We start from the raw sequence: 22,763 nt of genomic DNA on the forward strand, positions 1-22,763 counted from the left end.
TATTTATTATTTTTTTTAAAAAAAGACTTCTTTAAAACAGTTTTAACAAAACAACAGAGTTGGAAGCAGGGGTGGGTTTCAACCGGTAAGGACCGGTATGGCCGTACCAGATGGTGAAATTTAGTGTGCCTTCCTGTACCCGTTGGTCAGGAGGCCCCGTACCAGAATGCTCCCTCCCCTCGTTCGCTCTTTCACTCGCCCCGCCCATCCGCACCATGCTGCCGAAAAGTTCTCAGAAGAAGAAGAAAGAACTGGTGAGTGGCTGGGGTGGGGTGGGGATGTTGGGGAAGAGGGAAGAGGCAGAGGGGCTGCTAGAAGATGTGCATACCCTGTGCACATGCACACACTCTTCCACACTTTTAAAAATGTCTGAGTGAATCCAGGAAGAGGGAAGAGGCAGAGGGGCTGGAAGAGGGTGTGCTGTGCACAGGCTGTGAGTTTTTAAAACTTCAAGTGAATCCAGGAAGAGGGAAGAGGCAGAGGGGCTGGAAGTATGTGTGTAAGGTGATCAGTAATGGTGAAGACTGGCAAGGACAGCCACATTTCCTCTGTAAGTAGCTGTTTTATTGTTTTGTGTACTTATTTTATTCTTATTTAAGTAGCAAGTGCACAAAATAATAGATTTCCTTTTTTATATCTTCTTTTTGTAGGTTATTCTTTGGGGCAAAGAATTCAGTGACATCAACTTGGCCACTCCCACCTGGTCACATAACTGCCAAGCCACTCCCACTCAGTCACATGACTGCCAAGCTAATCCCACCCAGTCACATGACCACCAAGCCACTCCTACCTGGTCACATGACCACCAAGCCACTCCCACAAAACAGGCCACACCCACAGAATAGGTTCTAAAAAATTTGAAACCCACCACTGGTTGGAAGGGACCTTGGAGGTCTTCTAGTCCAATCCCCAGCTCAGGCAGGAGATTCTATACAATTCCAGACAAATGGTTGTCCAATCTCTTCTTCTTTAAAAAAAAAAAAAACCTCCAGTGATAAAACACCCACAATTTCTAAAAGCAAGTCATTCCATTGATTAATTGTTTTAACTGTCAGCAAATTTATCCTTAGTTCTAGGTTGGATATTTCCTTGATTAGTTTTTATTAACAATTGTTCCTTGTTTTGCCTTCAGGTGCTTTGGAGAATGGATTGACCCTCCTCTTCTTCGTGGCAGTCCAGGGGTGAAATTCAGCCGGTTCACACTAGTTCAGGCAAACCGGATGCTAATTTTGCGGGACTGGCTAACCCCACCAACCCCTCCCCTCTCCTCCCAGGAGTTTCCACATGGCCCATCCTCATGCCAGGTAAGTACAGGGCCCGTACGGAAACTCTGGGAGGGTGAAAATGGGCCTACCAGAAGTTACTGGCTTCCCATTTCTGGCTTTCGGAGGGCCTCTGGAGCCCAGGGGAGGCTGTTTTCACCCTCTGGGAAGCTTGAGGAAAGCCTCCAGAGCCTGGGCCCTCCCCCACTGTGAAAAAGCCGAGAAGGCCACGCCCTCCCATGACCACGCCCACTCAATAACCAGGCAGAGAACTGCTTGCTAAAAATTTTCAACTCCACCCCTATGGCAGCCCCTCAAATATTGGAACTCTCCTATCATGTCACCCCAGTCCTTCTTTTCATTAAACTAAACATTTCCAAATCTGGGTAAGGGGATTTTGAAAGATGGGGGGTCATAATGATTATGATTCAGTTGAGCTAGGATACTTGCTTCACTAATTCAGCATACATCCTCTGCAAATTCTTCTGTAATCAAGTGGATATTTGTTGTACCATACTTTCTTTTTAACTTCTGCATTTGCCTGAAAAAAGCATAGGAAAAAAATATTTGAAAAAATATGTGGCCCATACCTTTTTTTTAATTTTTATTTTAAACACATAAACACATCAACAAAAACAAACACATGACTTAACACAACATAGGAACAAGAAGTTCCATCGTATGTCATACAGCAGTTCTGGAGCGGTTTCTTTACAGTTAGTGTTTTCCCTTCTATACCTTTCTATCTTGCATTCATGGTCTCCCTATTCGTTATCCATTTTTATATACAATTCTATATTTATTTATACTTAGCTATTTATACCAAAATATTGTTTACCTATATTGTGCTTTATATTCTTACTGTCATTTATTCTCTTACATACAATTATAGGTATACATTCATATATTTATTCTTTTCCTTTGCCATTCTTATACTTTTGTTATTCCATTTAAAAGGTTATAATATACAGTTTGGGTTGATTTGTTTATCATCCCTAGCGCCTGTTGTAACACCACCTTATTTTCCCTTTCTTTTCTCCCTCCCTTCCTTCTCTACTTCCTTCCTTCCTCCTCTCCTTCCCCTTCTCTCTTCCCTTACCTCTCCCCTACTCCTTCCCCCTCTCTTCCCCTTCCTGCCCTCTCTCCTTCTCTTTCTCTCCCTTCCACCCTCCTCTCCTTCTCTTTCTCTTCCTTCCACCCACCTCTCCTTACCTCTTTCTTCTTCTCTTACCTCTCCTCCACTCTTCCTCTTCCTTTCCTACTATCTCTCCTTCTCTTTCTCTCCCTTCCTCCCTCCTCTCCTTCTCTTTCTCTCCCTTCCACCCACCTCTCCTTATCTCTTTCTTCTTCTCTTACCTCTCCTCCACTCTTCCTCTTCCTTTCCTACTATCTCTCCTTCTCTTTCTCTCCCTTCCTCCCTCCTCTCCTTCTCTTTCTCTCCCTTCCACCCACCTCTCCTTATCTCTTTCTTCTTCTCTTACCTCTCCTCCACTCTTCCTCTTCCTTTCCTACTATCTCTCCTTCTCTTTCTCTCCCTTCCTCCCTCCTCTCCTTCTCTTTCTCTCCCTTCCACCCACCTCTCCTTATCTCTTTCTTCTTCCCTTACCTCTCCTCCACTTTTCCTCTTCCTTTCCTACTATCTCTCCTTCTCATTCTCTCCCTTCCACCCTCTTCTCCTTTCCCATACCTTTCTAATGAATTTAAAAAGTTTCTTAATTCTACAAGGCAGAAGCTGATCATCATAAGAAGTATCTGGAGTTTCATTCAATACTCTTTCTCGAAGACTTTACTTTCTACCTTGATCCAACTGTTTGGTATGCTGCGCCACACTTCCAACTCTCTACTGAGTTCATGACTCAGACTCCCAGTTGAAATACTTAACTTTTTTTTTTTTTGAGAAAATAGTGAAAAACCCATCGTGTTCAATTTTATGTTTTTTTTTTTTATTGAAGTATAACAGCACAGCTGTGCCATCGACATTGGCCCCAATTCCCTCTTGTTCTGCACGGTCTCCCCGATCTTGTTGCTTGATCTTGCTGGGTAAGAAAAGCATTCTGAATTCAAACTCCTTTAAAAGCCTAGGTGTGCTCAGAATTTTAACGTACGTAGCCTTTAGAAGTTCAGTCATCCCAACTTAACAAATAGATCAGCTTTCCCCAATCTAGATGTGGGCTTTGGCTCAGAAATGTATCTTTTTTTTTTTTTTGGAAAATCTTTTTAAAAAAACTTTTACAAATATTTACCTCCCCTCCCTCACCGTCCCCACTCAAACCCAACCCCCCCCAACCTTCCCCCCCCCCCCACGACTTCCCAGAACAAATACAGGGTATAAATCTTTAACAAACATGTTCTAAAATAAACTTAAAGAAAGTTAGTATCATCTTTCATCTGAGCTTTAACTCCTCTTTTGTTAGGCTAACTCTAAACAGATTATATCGTTCCTGGCTTTTTCAGTCATAAACTATCTGGAATTTCTTAGTCCCGTATTTATTTTGAATATAGTCAATCCATCTTCTCCACTCCAGTTTATATTTCTCATTTGAGTGGTCCTGGAGATATGCTGATATTTTAGCCATCTCTGCTAAGTTTGTTACTCTTAATGTCCATTCTTGAATAGTAGGCAAATCTTCCTTCTTCCAGTATTGCACCACCAACAGTCTTGCTGCCGTTATTAAGTACAAAATCAAGTTAGTCTCTATAACAGTACAATCAGTAGTTATACCTAACAGGAATAACTGAGGGGTAAACTTTATCCTCTTTTTAAGAATATTTTGCATAATCCATCATATTTTTATCCAGAATGCTTTAACCTTTTTACAAGTCCACCATATATGGTAATATGTAGCATCAACACAATCACGTCTCCAGCATTTAGGTTGTTGAAATGTATCTATTTTGTTTAACAGTGCCCACAATTTCTTTTTCACCCCAATGGGTGAAGATCTTCAGAGGATAACAGTGACATTTTAACAAATTGTAGGAATAAAAACCATGTAAACAAGGTGCATAAGACCAACTAAGAGCCAAAAACTCTTTCAGATAGATTATGTTCATTTTGTTGCTAAAAGATTCCAAGGACTCAAGGAGTGGAATAACCACGCAACTGGCTAGCAGCTCTACTGGACAATGTGAAAAGGGGGAACTTTCACTTTTTAATTAGGTGAAATCTGCGGGAACATTCAGATTTGGATTTCACCAGTTGTGCCAATAAATTGTTATTTGAGGAATCTACTTGCCTCAGTTCTGCTTTCAATGGGTGCATTACTTGCAACGCTGACATTATCCTTGGTTAAGGGCCAAGAATATGGTTTTGGTGACACTTTGCCATAAATGATCTCCCTTTTCTCATTTGAAAGGTATGTTTGTTCAAAGACAGACAAACATATTTTGGATTTCATTAATTTGGAAAAAAAAGGGTGGGGAAATATCAGCAGAACATTGCAGCAGCTTGACGGTGCACCAATTCTAAAATCACTTTTAACAGAATTACAGAGTTGGAAGGGACCTTGGAGGTCTTCTAGTCTAAATCCCTGCGCAGGCAGGAAACCCTACACCACACATATATATCAAGCACGCATTCAAAAGCGTATTCCAGGCAGTCCTCATTTAACAACCATTTGTTCAACCACCTTTTGGAATTACAATAGCACTAAAAAAGGAGACTTGAGGTTGGTCCTTAAAGTTCGGGACATCACAGAATCTGATGGTCATTTGATTGTGATCTGTTGTACTTGGCAATCTTCTTGCGCTTAGCTTTAGGAGCTGAGGTGGCACAGTGGTTAAATGCAGCACTGCAGGCTACTTCAGCTGACTGCAGTTCTGCAGTTCGGCTGTTCAAATCTCACCAGCTCAGGGTTGACTCAGCCTTCCATCCTTCCGAGGTGGGTGAAATGAGGACCCGGATTGTTGTTGGGGGCAATATGCTGACTCTGTAAACCGCTTAGAGAGGGCTGAAAGCCCTATGAAGCGGTATATAAGTCTAACTGCTATTGCTATTGCTATTTATTTAACATTGTCATTGCATTTCGTACAACAAAATTAAATGCCATCTTCAGTGTACATTATACCTAAGAAAACTATAAAAATAAAAATAAAACACAAACAGGCATCCTTCACGTTCTATGCAATTGAATTGAAAACCCCTGATATTGCATTCATATTGCACTATACCATAGAATTCAAGATGGTTACTGCCCTGGGATAGAAGCTGTTTTTCAGCCTATTTGTCCTTGTTTTTATTGTCCTGTACCGTCTGCCAGATGGTAATAGTTCAAAATAAAAGGGTGCTCAGGATGAGATGGATCTTTAAGAATGTTTTGAACTTTCTTAAGGCAGAGGGAGCTGTAAAGTTCTTCCAAAGAGAGGAGAGGGTAACCAATGATCCTCTGGGCAATGACAGTGACCCTCTGGAGCACTGTCCTATCTGCCCCTGTGCAATTGGCAAACCAGACAAAGGTGCGGTAAGTTAAAATACTCTCTGTGGTGCAGCGATAGAAGGTCACCAGCAGTTTTTCATTTAGTTGTTGTTTCCTGAGAAGTCCCAGGTAGTATAATCTCTGCTGGGCCCTTTTTGACCAGGGCTGCAATGGACTGAATCTTCTCAAATGTCGATCCAGCTGTAGCCCAGATGGACGATTTGTGGCCTGGATGATTCGACTTCTTTCAAAAGTCAGAATGACTTCAAGAGAAAGGAACCTGGGAGAAAAAACTCTCAGTCAACCTCTTGCACACAATTATCAAAATGGTTGGGAAAAGCTGCATTGTGCTGCTGATTACTGAATCTGAGAAGTAAGAGGCATATAATACTGATTACTTCACAGTAATTGATTACTCGATACTTCTTCGTCTGCAGAGTTAAGTTGTTCCCAAAGAGGCTATCATGACATGACTTCCAATCAAGAGAGCAATGGGGAGATTGCTAAGGAAAAAGCCATTTAAAATGCTCTTTAAATTTGAGAGGTAGTCAGATTATTTCCGAGAAAGAGGTTTTTTAGACTCTTATTCATTGGCCTCCAGTCCTCTTCCAAGTTCATTTCACATTAACCTGGTTTGATTCTTGCCATTCTATTTCATTATACTAAAACTGTCTTCATAGAACAAGGATTGGATTTTGTACTTTTGAGGACAGGTGGATAAAAATAAACTTAAAAAACACAACCCCTAATGGGAACTACGCCAGCCAGGATAAATACAATTAATTTCCTGTTAAGTTATTTTGGCATTTTTAAATTTTATTTTACCATGTTTTCTATTGCTCCCTTTGGTTTCCCATTCTTCTCCTACAATCTCTTTAATCTTCTCTAGAGTTTCTGAAAGTATAAATTCTTACAAAAAAAATGGGTTGTTGCTTCCTTCTTTTCCACATGTTGGCAGATTCTTAAAATAATTAGTCATAACATTGCCTACTTAATGCTTTATTGTTTATACCATAAGACCATGTACCAATAGATTTAATTCAGTTTCTTCTTTTTTTCCTCCAGAGATTAAACTTCTGTGGTATCAGAAATGGCAAGAGAATATAGTTCTATTTACTGTCAAAATGTACAAATATCATATGTTTCTCTGTGTTTGAAGACTGTATATATAGATATATAACCAGATACAATGTGTGTGCATGCGTGCGTGCATGTGTGTGTGCGTGCAAACATATTTGGGCACACCAGGTGCTTTAACAAAACACTTATACATACACACACACACACACACACACACACACACACACAGTATATACTGTGGGGTAAGACACCCTAACGCACCACGAGGTGTGTGTTCTGTTAAGATACAGCCTGTTGTGTCTTAAATGGCATCTACTGTACTGCTGTAAAATCGCTTCTACTGTATAGGGCAGTGGAGTTGCCATGGCAATAGCTTCAAAATACTCCACAAGGGGTCTCCCTCTGGTAAGGGGGAAAATCCAACATTAGAAATTACGTTTGGTCCAGACATTTTCAACAAGGCTTTGATTATTTTTAAGGACAAATGTATGGCCATGATCAATAAAACATTACTACAACTCGGCCTGCCTGCACCACTACGAGACCGACATGACATAATTCACGCACATTGCATACAAGTACAACATCAAACAGCTTAGTGCATATATTGCAGACAAGAAGCCACTTCTAAATCAAGATCAGATTAGAAAACCATACCAAATCATCATGGATCAGCTAAGAAAATGTTTCGTGAAGGGCTGCATGGAGAAATCTTCCCATTTCATCTCCTGCTTTAGAATATAATAGAAAAGAATAGAAAAGAATAACAGAGTTGGAAGGGACCTTGGGGGTCTTCTAGTTCAACCCCCTGCTTAGGCAAGAAACCCTACATCACTTCAGACAAATGGTTGTCCAACATCTTCTTAAATACTTCCAGTGTTGGAGCATTCACAACTTCTGGAGGCAAGTTGTTCCACTGATTAATTGTTCTCTAACTGTCAGGAAATTTCTCCTTAGTTCTAGGTTGCTCTTCTCCTTCATGAGTTTCCACCCATTGCTTCTTGTCCTGCCCTCAGGTGCTTTGGAGAATAGCTTGACTCCCTCTTCTTTATGGCAGCCCCTGAAATATTCAACACTTGATTATAAAAATGTTTGGTCTTTTTTTTTTAAAGAGAAATCACTCTAGGCAACCTCAATTCCAATGTCCCTTTAGTGTCATACCAGTGGTGGGTTTCAAAAATTGTTCGAACCTACTCTGTGGGTGTGGCCTTCTTTGTGGGAGTGGCTTGCCACCCATGTGACCGGATGGGAGTGGCTTTCTGCCCATGTGACCGGATATGAAATTATGAATTAGTACTTGGGTCGGTTCAAGTAGCTATTCAGAAACTCTGGCATTGAAGCATGCAAGTCTTAAAGCTGTCAAGTTACAAGATCCTTGCACCCCTAACCCTTTAGAAAAAAAACTAGGGGTCTTCAAACCTGACAGCTTTAATACTTGTGGACTTCAACTCCCAGAATTCTTCCTCCAGTCATGTTGGCTCAGGAACTCTGGCATTGAAGCATGCCATTTGTCATTTGTCATTTTATTGAGATTTATAGGCCGCCCTTTTCCCTGAGGGGACTCAGGGCGGCTTACAATCAAAGGGAAGGGGGTGCACTATCAAAGACAAACAATATGTGAACAAAAGAAAGAAAATAATAAAAACACAACTTGCATTCAACAGTCAACACTCGGGCGGGTAAATTGGGAACCTATCCCCAGACCTGATGGGAGAGCCAGGTCTTGAGGGCTGTGTGGAAGGTCTGGATGGTGGTGAGGGTGCGGATCTCGACGGGGAGGTCGTTCCACAGGGTCGGAGCTGCAACAGAAAAGGCTCTCCTCCGTGTAGTCGCCAGTCGACATTGACTGGCAGATGGAGTGCGGAGGAGGCCCAGTCTGTGCGATCTAATCGGTCGAAGGGAGGTGATCGGCAGAAGGCGGTCTCTCAAGTACCCAGATCCACTACCATGGAGTGCTTTAAAGGTGGTCATCAATACCCTGAAGCGCACCCGGAGATCGACAGGTAGCCAGTGCAGCTCGCGGAGGATGGGTGTAACGTGGGCGAACCGCGGTGCGCCCACTATCACTCGCGCGGCTGCATTCTGGACTAACTGCAGTCGCCGGATGCACTTCAAGGGCAACCCCATGTAGAGCCCAAGTTTTGCAAGTTTTAAAGCTGTCAAGTTACAAGATCCTTCCACCCCTAACCCTTTAGCAATGGTGGGTTTCAAAAAATTTTGCAACCTCTTCTGTAGGTGTGGCCTGCTTTCCGGGTCCACTGGTGGAACCTCTTCTAACCAGTCCGGTAGATTTGACGTACCGGTTCTACCGTTGAGGTGCGAACTGGTAGGAACCCACATCTGTGTCATACCCACTAAAACTTCTAATAGTCTATAGACTGCGTCTCTAAAATAGAATCTGATTTTTTCAAAGGTGCTTTTTCAAAAAGGCAACAGACTTTGTTTTGGCTTGAAGACATTTCACTTCTGATCCAAGAAGCTTCTTCAGTTCTCTGGGGGGAAAAAGCACCTTTGGGTCAATCATCACCTGGATGACTGAGAATATCCATAGAATTTGCTTGACTTTTCAATTAGTGGTGAGTTATTTTTTCACTGACATCTGATACAGTAGTTTAATACAGTTCTCCAAGATATGTTTGACAATACAATGGATAGGTTTTCCCTTGCAAATGGTGTGTGGTGTGACTTTCTCCAAGGTCTGTCTCACACAAGATGATGTATTTCCCCTATCTGAAACTTCTGAATCTATTTCTTCCCCCCCCCCCCCATCTCCCTGGGGATATTTTCACTTTTAAGAATGTCTGAGATAAACGCTGCCTGCTTTGAAAGTTCAAAAGTAGTTGTGTCAGAGAAGGAACTTCTAAGGCCTCTCTGGTTTAAGTTAGCTCTAGAAATAAATTTATTCTTGCCACATGCCATCAAGTTGCACAAAGAAGTTAATCATTTTGAAATCAAAACAGGGTGGCCAGAGTTTAAAGCGACAAGGTGGGGATGTTAATAATTTCAGTGCCGATTTTTTTCTCCCCCAATGATGTGTGGGAGTGATTGTGTCTTATGCGTAGAAGTATCTCTGCGTTTGTTTAAGACAGGAGTCTGCAACCTTAAACACTCAAAGAGCCATTGGGAGTTGTTTCCCACAGGAAAAAAAACCACCAGGAACCAGAAAACCTGGGTGGGCGTGGCCAACTCCACATCACTCATTCGCTTCCACTGAGTCACATGACACCCACCCCAGCCACGCCTACCCAGGTTTTGTAGTTCCCGGTGTTTTTTTTTCTGTGAGAAATAGGTATCTCTCTCTGTGTGTGTCTCTGTCTCTCTTTCTATCCCCCCTCTCTCTTTCTCCCTCTCTGTCTCTTTCTTTTTCTCTCTCTGTCTCTCCCTCTCTCATCTCTCATCTCCCCCTCTCTCATGTGTGTGTGTGTGTTCCTTCCAGGGTGTGGGTTTCAAAAAATTTTCGAACCTACTCTGTGGGTGTGGCCTCCTTTTTGGGAATGGCTTGCTGGCCATGTGACCTGGTGGGAGTGGCTTGCAGGCCATGTGTTTTCTCAGGCCCCGATTAGTGTTCTCTCTCTCTCTGTCCCTGTCTCTCTCTTTCCTTCCTTTTGTCTCTGTTCCTTTTTCCTTTTTTTTCTTTCATCTCTCTCTCACTTTTTCTTTCTTTTTTCTTTTTTTCTTTCTTTCTTTCTTTCTTTCTTCCTTTCTTTCTTTCTTTCTCTCTCTCTCTCTCTCTCTCTCTGTGTGTGTGTGTGTGTGTGTGTGTCAGTGGTGGGTTTCAAATTTTTTTGGAACCTCTTCTGTAGGTGTGGCCTGATTTCTGGTGGAACCTCTTCTAACCAGTTAGGTAGATTTGACGAACCGGTTCGACCGAACTGGTGCAAACTGGTTCCTTCTTGAACCATTTCTAAAAACAGGTGAAGGTTGTTTTTTTTTTTTTTTTTTGCTGATGTTGTTCTTTCTTCTTCTTCTTCTTTGGGTGCCTTTTACCATATAATTTAAATCAAGAGTCATTCCAGGTTCCCAAATAAATGAAGCTCTTTTGTCCCCCTGCTGTGACTCCCTGTTAGCTGAACCCACCACTGGCTGGCCTCGCCCTTCACCCTCCCCACACAGTCATTCCTTGCCTGACCTGAGAAGGTAAGGATGATGGCAAGAGATGGAAACTCGCTTCATATTCCAGAGAGGGAGTGAAGCACTTCTGTACTTGCCATATCCCGGAGCCGCAGGTTGCAGACACCCCATTTAACAGAATAAGAGTTGGAAGGGACTTTGGAGGTCTCCTAGATCAACCTCTTGCTCAAGCAGGAGACCTACACCATTTTATACAAATGGTGCCCCAGTCCCTTCTTAGAAGCCTCCAATAATGGAGCACCCGCACCTCCTGAAGGCAAGTTGTCCCACTGGTTGATTGTTCTTACTGTTAGCAAATTTTTCCTTAGTTCTAGGCTGCTTCTCTCTCTGTTCAGTTGCCATCCCTTGCTTCTAGAGCCATGAGGACACAGTGGTGAGAATCCAGTATTGCAGGTTAACTCACTACTTACTCCAGGTGTTTGATTCTGAACGGCTCAAAGTTGACTCAGCCCTCCTGGGAATCTAGATTACATTCCACCACACTATCACACACTTACTTCTCCACTAAGGCTTGGTCATGAGGATTGATGGTAGCTAGTATATCTATGATCTTATGCCTTATGTCAGCTGCTATGCTCTGTAGTGGAGGAAACAGGTAGCAGTGATGTTCCAACACTGAGCCAGGGTTTGGTTGCACATCCAGGATGTAATGTAGTCTACCTCCAGTTGCAAGAACACTGCACTCTAACACTGAGCCAGGGTGGTGCAGTGGTTAGAGTGCAGTACTGCAGACTACTTCTGCTTATTGCCGGCTGCCTGCAATTTGGCAGTTCAAATCTCACCAGACTCAAAGTCGACTCAGCCTTCTCTCCTTCTGAGGTGGGTAAAATGAGGAGCCAAATTATTGGGAGCAATTTGCTGACTCTGTAAACTGCTTAGAGAGAGCTCTAAAACACCATGAAGCAGTGTATAAGTCCATTGCTGTTGCTATTCTTGTCTTGCCTTCTGGTGCTTAGGAAAATAGATTTGACCCCTTCTTCTATGTGGCATCCCCTCAAATATTGGAAGCCGGCTATCATGTCATCCTTAATTCTTCTTTTCACTAGACTTGACCTACCCAATTCCCGCAACCGTTCTTCACATGCTTTAACCTCCAGTCCCCTAATCATCTTTGTTGCTCTTCTCTGCACTCTTTCTAGAGTCTCCACATCTTATATATATATATATATATTGTGGGTGATGCAGCATTCCAAGTGCGATCTTATCAAGGCATTATAAAACGGTAGTATCATTTCTCGTGATCTTGAGTCTATTCCTCACTGGTTGGCACCACAATTTTGAGAGGAGCTTCCGGTGGGGGGAGGGGAGGGGGAGAGAAGCACAGTGCACCAGGAGTAGACTCTATGGCAAGGAGACGGTTAATGCGGCCTAGGTTCTTTTGTCTGCTGCAGCACACTGCTTGATCATATTTAAATGATTGTGCACTAGGACTCCCAAGATTCCTCTCACAGTGCTGCTATTGAGCCAGGTTTCACTTAACCTATGCCCCTACATTTGCTTCTTCTTGTGTAAGTGTAAAACCTTACCTTTCTCAGCAATGAATTTCATTTTATTAGATAAGGCCCGGGAGTCAACAAACTGCAGCTCTGGAGCTGCATGTGGCTCTTTCCTCCCTCTGCTGCGGCTCCGTCACCGGTCAGCACCACAATTTTGAGAGGAGCTTCCGGTTGGGGGGAGGTGGGGGAGAGAAGCACAGTGGGCCAGGAGAAGACTCTATGGCAAGGGGAGGGTTTTCCAGTTGTCTCCACAATTGATAGGGCTTTCAGTTATGACAGGTAGAGGAAAAAGTATGCCGTGCTAGGAGGAGACTCTATGGTGGGGGAACTGAACTTCCGGTCAGCTCCAGAATTGAACAGGGGGCTTCCGGTTAGGACCTTTGTGGCTCCCGGTGTTTTCCTTTCTGTGGGAAACAGGTCCAAATGGCTCTTTGAGTGTTTAAGTTTGCCGACCCCTGATCTAGACAAAAGCCAGTTTGTCTACACCTTGGCTTGGAAGGAAACAGTTCATATGAATCTATCCATGTCTACAGTGGTGGGATTCAAATTTTTTTACTACTGGTTCTGTGGATGTGGTTTGGTGGATATGGCTTGCTAGATGTGGTTTTGTGGGTATGCCAGGGGAAGGATACTGCAAAATCCCCATTCCCGCCCCACCCCACTAACCTGCTTTCCAGCAGCTGGTGTATTACTTTCTCCTCTTTTTCCTTTTTTAGTTGATATGCTAACCATCTCCCTGGCTTGTTGGCACATTCAAAGAAGTTTCGTTTCACCATTTTAACTTTTTGTGCCATTTCCTTCTGTACTATTAAACTCAGTCTGTGTTTTATTGTGTCCCTTTTTTGTTTTTTGGGGGAGTGGTCTTTCCATAGTTCTAACTCCAGTTTTTTGAGTTCGTCCTGTAGTATACTTTGCTGTTGTTTCTTTTTCTTATTTCTCCTCGCCATGCATGTTATTGTTAATCCTCGAGTATATGCGTTTGCCGTATCCCACACGTTTTGCAATGATGTTTCCTCTTTCCTCTTTTCCTTGAAAAAGGATTTCAATTCTTTTTCCACCATTTGTATGCATTCCTTATCTTCTAAGATGTTTTGATTCATTGCCCATCTCCACTTCTTCTTCTGTCCTCTTCATATCACTTTTATTGGGTTGTGGTCTGTCCATGTTTTTATTGTTATGTCTAGCTCTTGGACATCTGCTCTCATTCCTAAGGTCATGCACACCATATCTATTATTTTTTTAAAAAAAAATAACCTGTTTTCCAGCTCAATTCTCCCATGCAGGACAACTGTTAGGGGTATCTTCATTGGGAGACAGAAAGTAGTGCAGTGGAATGTACAGCTAGAGAGAAAGAATGTTGCTAGTAGAAACACAAATAGAGTTTCAAACACTGCTAGTAAAAACAAGTAGCTTTACTACTGATAATTGCTTCAAAAGCAGTGATAGTAGATATTAGTCCAAACACAATTCAAAGAAGAAACAATAGCTTACAGTCGCAGTTCACATTCCAGTCATCAAGTCATCAAGCATAGGACAAGCAGAGAGAGAGAGAGAGAGAGAGAGGGAGGGAGGGAGAGAGAGCGAGAGAGAGAGCTCTTTTGACTCCTTCTTATTGTAAAGTTAATTACAACTGTTAAGTACATCCACTCATTTAAAGCAACAACGACCATTTGTTGTTATATAGATATATATTGCCTATCCAACACTAGGAGTATACCCCCAACAACCACAAAATAAGTCCCAGCAATTAGCTGGGTGACTGGGAGGCAGCAATAAACTGACCATCAGCTGGGACTCAGAGACTGGAGGGTAGTGAATAGATCAGGGGCGGGGCCAGCCAGAGGTGGTATTTGCCAGTTCTCCGAACAACTCAAAATTTCTGCTACTGGTTCGCCAGAACCTGCTGAATACCACCTCTGCAATGTCTACCTTTTTGCTCCCTACTTTTAATGGAGAGTGATGAATTGACAGGTTTCCTTCTTTGCAATCCCCGATGATTTAAAGTGCCCCGTTTCCTAGAAGCCTGTGATTTGCTCTCTTCGCCCTGAAAGATAAATGGTGATTTCAGTCTAATCAAAAGGAATGTATAATTTGTCTTTCTGCGGATCAGGAATCATGCCATCTCCATTTCGGGCTGCTTGTCAGTTAATATTCTAGCACAACATATAATATTTGTCAAGGGGCATTTTGCAGTAAGTGCAAAGGAAGAGAATTATCCAGAGAATTCTGGATTGATAGAATCCTCCTTCTGAAATGCTTTAAACTCGGCATATTTAATTGATGAACAATTTAGACAATCCTTTTGTGATTCTGAAAGCAGAGGTGATGTCAGAATTGATGGAATCTGCTATTTTTACCATACCAGGACCAAATAATGAGACTAATTGTATTTTTTTTTTCAAGTGGGAAAATATACATGTCACATGGCATGTATTATGCTGTCCCATTCTTGATGGGAAATTGATCCAAGTGAAAACCTTTGATTCAATGTGAGTGGCATTATATTAAAAGCACTTTGCTGTTTTTAAGTGGTTCCCCCCCCCCTTTTTAAAAAAATAGCTATTTAATTTTAGCGGATATTTTTAAGCTCTATGTATATTACAATAGCATAATGAGGACAAATTATTATAGATTTAAAATAATATTTATTTCTTAAATTTATATGCCGCCCATATAAGGTGACTCTGGTCAGCTTACAAAACAGTAGAAGATAGATAGATAGATAGATAGATAGATAGATAGATAGATAGATAGATGGATGGATGGATGGATGGATGGATGGATGGATGGATGGATGGATGGATGATAGATAATAGATGAAAGATGATAGAGAGATGATAGAGAGATATAGACCTGTCTGTATCATCTATCATATCTATCTATCTATCTATCTATCTATCTATCTATCTATCTATCTATCTATCTATCTATCTTTGTATCTGTTTCTATGTCTATCTATATATGTATCTGTATCTATATCTATGTATCTGTAATATCTATCTATCACATCTGTCTGTCTGTCTGTCTACCTATCTAGCTATCATCTATATCTTTATCTATCTATCTATCTATCTATCTATCTATCTCTATCTATCTATCTATCTATCTATCTATCTATCTATCTATCTCTCTCTGTCTGTCTGTCTGTCTGTCTGTCTGTCTATCTATCTATCTATCTATCTATCTATCTATCTATCATCTATCTATCTATCTAATCTTCAGTGATCAGGGAATCTCATATTCAGTGTTTAAGTATTTATTATTTTCTGATGGGAACATTATCGGTGTTTAACTTAATCCTATCAATTTGAACTTCCTCACTTGATTTTAATTCTGGGATATGACTGAATTAAAGATTTGTATGTGGCACCTACATTGTATGACAAGTTATAATTCAGAAGCCTCACCATCTTGGAAGTTTTGGAGAGCTTTTTGCCATTCAAACTCCTGTGGGTCATTTTAAACTGATAGTTAAGTTCACAAGTCCCATGATATATGGACGTATTTGTGTACTGATTGTGTTTTTGTGTTGTGACCTAGGCTTCCCCAGCAGCACGAAGCCAACTCCTCGTCCTGATAAACCGATAAACAGTGAATTCCTCTCCAGCAAAGTCCTGGCCCACAGTCTTTCAAAAGAGTTCACAATTACCAACCTTTATCAGACTTGGAGAGTGGCCAGGGCGATATCTTTCAGACACTGCAATACTTGGCAAGAATGTAGGAATGAACGAATTGTCTCCTGCCATCTCCACTCCCCTTTTGCTCCCCTTTTATCCCCTATGGGAGGGGCCATTCACCAAACAACTGTGGCCTTATTCCCAAGTCGACCCTTGTTCCTTAGTTGTTCCCTTCGTCTGGCAACTCTGCGCATGTGCACACTGGGAACAGGCTTCAGCTGTTCTTCTGCCTCACTGATGTCTGCCTCTGAAGGCAGCTGATAACTGGCATACAGCTCTGGCCCCCTCTTTGCCTCTGACACAGAGTCCTCATCAGAGCCTTCCCCAGACTCCAGGACTGGCCCATCTTCCTCACCATCCTCCTCACTGTCCGAATCTGCTGCCAGCTCCACTGGTGGCTGGCAGGCCACAACAATACTTTGTGTGTGTGGATGTATATAAGAATTTCCCTCTCCATCCCTTCATAAAATCTGGAAAACCCTTCGCCTTTTGCTTTTGCTAACAAGGATGCATCGTCCTGGGTGGAATTATTTTGTGCTGAGATTGGGAATCAATGCTTGCGTGGGCATTTCATCCTTCTGAAGCCTGTCTCGGCTGAATGCGGCCCTGGATCTATTGCTATTTGTTCCAGAGAGAACAGCATCCACGTTTATTTTTCTCCCCCGTGCAATAAATAAAAAAGTTAATAACACGGAGCTCTGGGAAAATCTTGCGGCCGACTCAAACGGTTCCCTTGCAGGAGTCTGATCATTTCTGTCTCTTTGTAACGAACATCAGATACTAAATGGCTCCAGGAAGAGGAGTGTGCAGGGGGAACAATTTGTTTATCTTGTCAGGGTGCACACTTTCTCAAAGTAAATGCACTCCCGAACAACCACTATCATTATGCTGTAAGGAACATCCTATTACCAAGGTTTTATTTAATGGAGTATAAACCTTGCAATCTTCTTTGACTTGGTAAAAAAGAAATTGTGTGTGTGTCTGTGAGAAAGAGAGAGAGAGGCGAGGAGAGGAGAGGAGAGGAGAGGAGAGGAGAGGAGAGAAGAGAAGAGAAGAGAAGAGAAATATTTATTTATAGCAGTGGTGAAATGTAATTTTTTTTGCCACTGGTTCTCTGGGCGTGGCTTGGTGGTGGTGGGGCCATGTGACCGGGTGGGCATGGCCAACTTTTTTTAATTTTCAAAGCATTTTTTACTATGTATTCGCCCAAATCGACTCATACACCACTTCACAATGCTTTTACATCCTTCTCTAAGTGGTTTACAGAGTCAGCCTCTTGCCCCCAACAATCTGGCTGCTCATTTTACCCAACTCAGAAGGTTGGAAGGCTGAGTCAACCTTGAGCCTGGTGAGATTCAAACTGCTGAATTGCAGCTAGCAGTCAGATGAACCAGCCTGCAGTAATGTATTCTAACCACTGAGCCACCTCGGCTCAGATCCTGCACAAAACCCTCAAATGCCCAGGCTTCTGGTAGAGAACCTGAGATCAAGGGGAAAGACACAGACCACCAATAAGAGCGAGAAGGGATTTTTTTTTAATGTTCTTTTAGATACATATGAAAGTCCCACAGACATCCGTAAGTGTCTCTCTCTCTGTCTCTCTGTCTCTCTGTCTCTGTCTCTGTCTCTGTCTCTGTCTCTGTCTCTCTCTGTCTCTGTCTCTCTCTCTCTCTCTCTCCATACATACATACATACATACATACACACACACACACACACACACACACACACACACATATGTTATATTTATGCTGATAAATAAATAAAGGGAGACTAGTATAGATCTATTTCAAGCTATTTAGCTCTCATCAGCTAGCCATACCCAAGTTTTTGGGTATGGCTAGCTGATGAGAGCTAAATAGCTTGAAATAGATCTATACTAGTCTCCCTTTATTTATTTATCAGCATAAATATAACAAATGTAACAAAAAAGGCAACAGTAAAAAATATTGGGTTTCTGTCTGGATGGTCTCTTGTGACGAGCCTAATGACAGAGAGTGGAAGTGTGACCTTCCTCCCATACTTGGGCATACCAGGGGTTGTGACTTTAAGTATATATATATATATATATATATATATATATATATATATATATATATATATATATATATATATATATATATATATAAAGACAGGAAGTGTAAAACTTTAACCCTCCTGCTGAGAACAAGGAATTATTATCTTTTTCCAACATCCAGTCACCAGCTAATAACTGATCAAGCATACTATCCAGGTTGCAAAAACTCTGCATGATTATTAGGTAGATACAGAAAAGTCAAATTCTCGTCGTCCTGGGCTTTGCAGTCCATGGATATGCTTAGCTAGAAATAAGCAGCAATCTTTTGATGCAAGCAATAAATGCAGAGATCAAACAACGAAGCTGCTGTGAATCAGTTGTTTTGCAAATTCATCCATATTTAGTGGATCTGAACAATGATGCAGTGAGGTGGGATAATAAGGAACCCAGGAAATAAGAAATCATTTTGTTTAAATACCAGCTTTGTTTTTTAAACAACAACAACAACAACAACAACAACAACAACAACAACAACAACACCTCACTGGAAGTTTTTAAGAAGAGAGGCATTTATCTGGTATGGTGTTGGACAGGAGTGTTAAACTAAAGACCCAGTGGCCGGATCCGGGCCGCGGGTTGCTTACATGGGGTCCATGGGGCTGAGCTCCATTTCACTGGCACAGGATTGTGGGAGGCCATCACAACTTGCAAGGGCTTCAGGCAACACGCCCAAGCTCCGTTTTTGCTGGCAGAGGGTTCTAGGAGGCCGTGGCAGCTGAAAATGGAGCTCATGAGCCTCTTTTCACTGGCACAGCACTCAAACCAACACAGGTGCCCCCAACATGAGTGATGTCAACCTGGCCATGCCCATCCTGGCCACGCCCACCCCAACCTCCCTCTCCCCCAAGGTCAAACACAACCCTGATGTGGCCCCTCAGTGAAATTGAGTTTGACATCCCTGGGGTAGGATCTCCTGCTTAAGCAGGGAATTGGGCTAGATCTCTTCCAATTCGGATAAGATAAACATGGCTCTCTTTTTTTGAGCACAGTATGCAGGAGGTAAACGTAGGAGTCGTGTGGTGGCCTGGAGGTGGAGTTCTCACCTCACAGTCAGGAGGCTGCGAGTTCGATCCCAGGTAGAGGAAGATATTTCTCTCTCTCCGGGCACGTTGAGATTGTATCTGCTGAATATAACTCCGCATTGGCAACAGGAAAGGCATCTGGCCAGTAAGCACTTCACTCCATTCAGTTGCCCAAGATCCAACATGCAAAGGATAATGGTGTTGTTAAACAATGATGATGATGTTGATGATGATGATGATGATGATGATGATGATGATGATGATGATGCTGTGAGAGATAAATGTAGCTTTACTAATTTTGTCTTCTTGATTTTTTTTTCTTGGTTCTTTCAGAGTTTCACAGAGAAAGACACAGAGTTTCTTTGGACAATTGATGAGCCCAAAATCTCACAAAAATCACTGTGCTTCTCATTCCTCTGTGTTAATTCCCTTCCATAATATTTGTGAGGAAATATTTGTAGTAATAAATTAACGGTGGATCATTTTTGCTTTAAAATTGGGTTTCTTTTTTCAACCCTCATAAGAGTACAAAGCAAAACCTGGTTTTATTTGTTAAGAGAGCCAGAATAACAGACTAAGAGAGTTGGAAGGGGACCTTAGAGGTCTTCTAGTCCAACCACTGCTCAAGCATGAAACCATATTCCATTTCAGACAAACAGTTGTCCAACCTCTTCTTAAAAACTTCCAGTGTTGGAGAATTCAGAACTTCTGGAGGCAAGTTGTTCCACTGATTAATTGTTCTCACTGTCAGGAAATTTCTCCTCAGTTCTAAGTTGCTTCTCTCCTTGATTAGTTTCTACCCATTGCTTCTTGTCTTGCCTTCAGGTGCTTTGAAGAATATTATGACCCACGTTATTTTCTTCATGCTACGTTAATGCTAGCCCATTATTATCCCCTTATTTTCTTCATGCTACAGAATGTGAGTATGTCTGGCTGTATCCCTATTTTAAAATTCTATCGCTCCACAAATGTGCGTTCATTTATGTCTTGTATTTCACCGTAACATTAGACTTCAAAATTAATAGGTAGATAAAAGAACCATGCAGATGCTGCCCGACCTGGTTTGAAGGACAGATCTGAGGAGTTTAGCCTTCCCAGAATACTGAGAAAATTGAGAGTTGTCTAATAAAAGTAATTCTGATTTGATGATATACTTTGGCTCTGACAGACTCTTCCCCTCCACCCCATTAAGGTGTTTTACATACACCTGATTCAGAAGCTCTTTCTAACATTGGCATGCCTATCACCACACTACAGGATTGTAATATTGCAAACAATTTTGAATGGAGACAGGATGGTGCAATAGCATCTGTTCCATCTTGGTGAGATTAAAAATAGGTCAAACGATCACTAGATTTGTGTCAGCAACAGAGGTATAGGCAGTTCTTTACCTGGCCACAATTGAGGCTAGAATATTATATTCCGTTTTGGTCACCACACTATTAAAACCGATGTTAAGACTGTAGAAAAAGTGCAGAAGAGCAATAATTAGGGGATTGGAGGGTAAAAGATACGATGAACAGTTGCCGGAACTGGGCATGGCTAGTCTAGTGAAGAGAAGGACCAAGGGAGACATGATAGCAGTCTTCCAATATTTGAGGGGCTACAAGAGAGAGGAAGGGGTCAAGCTATTTCCCAAAGTACCTGAAAGCCAGACCAAAAATAAGAAAAACAGCCTGGAAAATGCCCCCAAAATGGCTGAAAATGGCCCCCAAAATATCCTGAAAACAACCCCCTAAATGGTTTTGGCCTAAATGGCCAAAAACCAGGCCAAAAACGGTTGGGGGTGGGGCCAGCCAGTGGTGGGATTAGCCCCAGCCAGCTGAATCCTACCTCTGCCTTTGAGGTGAGTGGCTAGGAGGCGCGGCTGGGTGTGTTGAGTGACATCGCCCACCAGTCACATGTCAAACCAGCCACGCCTCCTCAGGTAGAGAACCGGTTGTTAAGTTATTCAAGTCTCACCACTGCCAACATCTGCCCTGTAGTCATATAAGCAGCAGCCGCAGCTCCCAAATAAAATTTCTTTTTCATCAGAGCTCTAATAATTGTCAAAAAAATAATGGCCTAAATAATGCTGCTAATTAAAAAAACCTGGTCAAATATTTATAAGACGGAGGACTGGTAATCAACGTTTAATGTCAAAATGTTTGGCATCTAGCAAAGAAATGGAAAATGCTCTCTAATCATTTTAGATTAATTTGTTTGCATACAAATGAAGCATTTATTATTTAGTATGCTCCACCCTCCCTCAATAAACTCAAAAGAAAGCAGAATGGTTAACACTGTTGATTGCTCCACTGCATTAAAACTAGCTTGTTGGTGTTAATCAGAAAGCACTATATGATCCATTAGCTCTGAAAGGCATTAAATATTTGATTTGCAGCATGGTGGATTAACAGAGAATCTCATTAGCTAGGAAAGTTTGCTATAGTTTAATTTAAGTAGAGTTTAAGCTTTGGAAACTGCTTGAGAAGGGGGAAAATACTACCTCAATAGCAAGTAATTACTGATGGCATTATAGAATTGCCATCATATTATAGATACATCAGTTTCCTTTAATTAGACCTAAGTCTAAGAATATCTTTAGAAGTTACATCTCCGATGACCAGCTGGCAGTATTTCTTATTTATTGGGTTACTGCTATAAGAAATGAAAGAAATCTATACTAAAATCAAATTAAAGATAACAGATCCTTCCTTCCTTCCTTCCTTCCTTCCTTCCTTCCTTTCTTCCTTCCTTCCTTTCCCCTTCCACTTCCACTTCCCCTTCTCCCTCTCCTTCCTTCCCCTTCCCCTTCTCCACTTTCTCCTCCTCCTTCTCCTTCTCTTTCCTTCCCTCCCTCCCTCCCCCTTCCCTTCCCTCCTGGAAGATTGTGAAGGAAATTGTCTTCTGAACCTTCTTCCCATAGATGGATGATACATCGAACATTATATTCCAATTGTAACGATAGGCAATGTTCTACAGAATTAACCAAGCAGGTATGTTGATCACGAAAGGGTGATATTTGGGTCTGAGCTCCAAGCTCGACAATTTGGTTGTCAACATTTCATCACCGTTCGAGGAGACATTGTCAGTGCACTTTGAATTGTGCTCATCTGTCAGAACATTGGCTTTTAAATACCCCCTTTCTTAACGTGATGCAAATTAGGATGGATGTTGTTTGTTCGGCTACTTCTGAGTTATGGTCTGACTTCGGGCTGGTTGAGTGGCTGGCTGTTGTTACCAAGACACACACTTTGGTTTTAAGTAGCATCTGTGTGATGTAAATTAGTGTTGTTTGTTCGGAGATTTCTGAGTTATGATCTGGTTTCGGTCTATTTGACTGCATTAAGAGACACAGTGACTCAGTGGCTAAGATGCTGAGGTTGTCGATCAGAAGGTCGGCAGTTTAGCGGTTTGAATCCCTAGCACCGCATAACAGAGTGAGCTCCCGTCCCAGGTTCTGCCAACTGAGCAGTTCGAAAGGACATAAAAATGCAAGTAGAAAAATAGGGACCACATTTGGTGGGAAGGTAACAGCGTTCCGTGCGCCTTCGGCATTTAGTCATGCTGGCCACATGACCACAGAGATGTTTTCGGACAGCACTGGCTCTTCAGCTTTGA

The sequence above is a fragment of the Thamnophis elegans genome, chromosome 9 (assembly GCF_009769535.1).
Source record: "Thamnophis elegans isolate rThaEle1 chromosome 9, rThaEle1.pri, whole genome shotgun sequence".
NCBI classification, from domain to species: domain Eukaryota; kingdom Metazoa; phylum Chordata; class Lepidosauria; order Squamata; family Colubridae; genus Thamnophis; species Thamnophis elegans.